General features: G+C 33.3%; 1 long non-coding RNA gene across 1 annotated transcript; it reads right to left on the bottom strand.

The window, feature by feature from the left end:
• Positions 1-2,410: 2,410 nt before the first annotated feature.
• LOC134667774 (uncharacterized) lies at positions 2,411-2,777 on the bottom strand. Its single transcript, XR_010098687.1, has 2 exons — positions 2,532-2,777; positions 2,411-2,494 (listed from the first exon to the last, which is right to left on the bottom strand). It is a non-coding gene; the product is annotated as an uncharacterized LOC134667774 (long non-coding RNA).
• Positions 2,778-3,356: the final 579 nt, after the last annotated feature.

Genomic DNA, 3,356 nt, shown 5'->3' with positions numbered 1-3,356 from the left:
CCGTCGTATTTAGGCGAAACAACCACAGTTTTTCCTATTTTTTAACTTTTTAGTGAGGGCTAGTTTAACTCTCTACAATCATGGTCACCCTACAAGACCTAATCACTGAACATAAAAACTCTTTATCCGTAATGACAGCGTTATGATTACGAAGAAAATAACTGTCAAACTTGAGTTTTCAAAAGTAACCAGACCTGTGATGACAGTGATGACATTAAATTTGACACAGAGTATCGGTAGTTTAGTATTGTAATTTTAGGGTGACCATGCATATCGTAAATAAATCAAAAACTTTTTTTTTTCAACATGACTAGAAAATTAACGTTAATCTCACTAATACTGATACGAAACAGTTGCTTATAATTTACGAAATGCGCAGTGTTAGTCCTGCTCACGTATCCTGAATCACCCTGTATTTATTTAATAAAATAAAAAATGTCCGCGTAACTCCGCGTTAATGGTTTACTGGAGGTTATTATCCTAACGCTTGTCCTGAATGGGATTTACAGCTGAAATCACTCCGGCGCGGTTATTACGGCCATTACAGGACGGTAATAAATAGACGCCAATTATTTCATAAAACAATACGAGTATAACCAGTAGCGCTGTAGAGTGAAAATTTCTATACATATGTATATCTGTTTAACATTAAACTGCGGAAAGTCCTCAAATATTTTAATAAAATTATCGCCTGCTACTCAAGATCCATACTAAAAAGTTCAAGTGTAAAATAGATGAAATACAGCACTGTGGAGTCTTGTTAAGCCAATAACTATTTTGTAGGTAACATACCTACGAGTAATATCTCATTTTGATTGTGCTTACCAAAAATCTGAAAAAGAAACATGTGTGAATCCTATAAACAAATAATCGGTTCATAATAAAACCCAATCGTCAAACAAATCACTTTCAATTCCCTAAAATAATTACATCGCGTCAGTAATTATGTAAAAAACCGAGTCAGAATTCGAAGAACAAAAAAGATGAGAGAAAAATGTGCAGATTTCCTCGTTTCCTTTGAAGTGACAACCCTCGAGCTCTCGCCGTAACGAAGCGTGAGCGAGCCCTCTCCGAGGATGCAAAGTGTATGCGCGGTTAGGGCTGTCACTCAGTGAAGTGCTTAAAAAGTTTTCCGTTGCGAAATCGTGATTTTTTTACAAGCTTTTATTTAACTTGCCCTGTTAGTATGGATAAAATGTTGGAAGTTAAATATGACCTACTTCCCGATTTCCGATTGTGCTGAAAACTTGCATACCTTCAGATGTAGTAAATTGGATGACAATTACGATATGGAGCTGATCTGAAGATTGGAAAAGGTGGCCATGGAAACTCTCTCGTATTTACGAGACTTCTAAAAAACTTCTGAGTCTTTTAAATCCCAAAATAATGTCCTTTGTTGAGTATTTTTAAGAGAAACCCAAAAGGACTCGAGGATCTGAATAAAGACTCCGTTAAAAATGTTGTAGATTTTATTTAAATACTAGTATTTGCCTAGCAGTAAAGAAAATGTGTCAGGGAGCCATCATGTCGAACGTGGTTCGCGGTAGGCCCTGTGGGTTTGACCAGCATTCAGATCCCTCTCTCTCATCTGATGAGAGCGAGATCTCATTACTAAGAGTAGTAATAAAAAAATGTATAAAAATTGACCAGTTGTAAACAGTGCAGAACAGCAATAGAATATCTTCGGGCTCCAAACTAGACTGAGTGAGCATGTAACTATCATACATAAAAAAAAAAACAAAAATAGTACATTTCGATGCTAGTGCGGAAGGTATGTCATTACTTCACGAGTACCGAGATATCTCAAGCAAGGCAAAATCTCAAAAGGCAAGACTCGGGACGAGTGAAGAATGACATTTCCGCACGTGTATCGAACGACGTTTTTTAATACAGTTGCGAAAAAATAAGAAAAACATTGTTAATCGTACACTAAACAAAAGTGGTAACAGTGACAGCTCGGTTAGACGTCGTCTTTAAGTATATTATATCTATGGGCGTTTGGCAGCTATTCCGTTCCATTCAGTCAACTTATTAAGAACGGAATTTTCAATATTGAATATTAAAAAATAAACGTGTTATAATTTTATTTTTTATTTTTTTTATTTTTTTTTATTGGGAAACAAACAGCTTTCAATCTTACACAATATGAATTAATATTAATAATACACAAGCCAAAACAGTTTCCACTGATAAATTAAAACAGAAATGCTCAAAGGGAATAACTTAATGAAATACAAAGAATACAAATAAAATACAAAGAATACAAAAGTATTATCCAAAGCAATCAAGTAAACCGAAAGTTATTGAACTGATATTTTAGCTGGCTAGTTAAAACGAGAAAAAAAAACAAATACTTAGTTACCTACATCCTATACTTATGAAAGTGTGTTCTTATTTAGGTTATAGTTTATTTTTCATTGAGGTGACAAATTTACCCAGCTTCATGTTGAACACATCAAAATTGGAATATTTAGAGTTATACGTAGAGCATGCTCTAACAAGATATGAGTTTTTGAAGTACCTAGTACGACAGAATGGAATGGCAAATAAAGCTTTGGATCTAGTTCGGGAATTAGGACATCTATATGAAATATTGCTAATAAGATATTGCGACTCGATTAGATGGTTTAGTAATTTAAACAGAAAAATTTGATCTTTTTGCTCCCTGCGCAGCTGGAGACTTACCATGTTATCACTATCAAACAATTTGAATCTATATTTCAACCATTTAATAAATTTATTTTGGATTTTTTCAATGGCATTAATATGCACTGCATATTGAGGAGGAGAGGATAATCATGAAGAGGTAAGTCATTAAATATGAAATATGTAATATTTTTCGTATTCTTACATTAACGGTAGGTTTTTATGCTGATTACGACGTTTAAAGGAAACTAATATTAACACTCATCAATAAGTAGTCGTGAATTGGAACAAGTATAAATTTAAAAAAATTGGAAAAGTAAAAAGCACTAGTTCGAGATAACCAACTTTCCGCACGCTAAACAGCTACGTAAAGTAGCACTTTTTGAGCAACTGTATTAAAAAAAATATTGTGATGTATGTAGTGGACACAGCCCTTACTGTTTCATCATTCGCAGTACACGGCCTAGATGTAATTAGTTCTACAGACATTTGCTGGAAGACATTTCAGACATTTTCATGTTTTACCTACTTGTGCCGTTTAACTTATTTAGTTGCAGCTTTTGAAATAATGGAGGATTTTAGTGAATTCGCTTTTTAACAGTTATGAATTTACTTATTACAAATTGAATGTATGAGTACATATTTGTAAAAAGTTGATTTAGATTTAGTTATTACAGTAGGTAAATAATTATTACATTATTTAATGTTTA

Source organism: Cydia fagiglandana, chromosome 9, assembly GCF_963556715.1.
Source record: "Cydia fagiglandana chromosome 9, ilCydFagi1.1, whole genome shotgun sequence".
In the NCBI taxonomy this organism is placed as follows: domain Eukaryota; kingdom Metazoa; phylum Arthropoda; class Insecta; order Lepidoptera; family Tortricidae; genus Cydia; species Cydia fagiglandana.
This window is presented reverse-complemented; position numbering and strand designations above follow the sequence as displayed.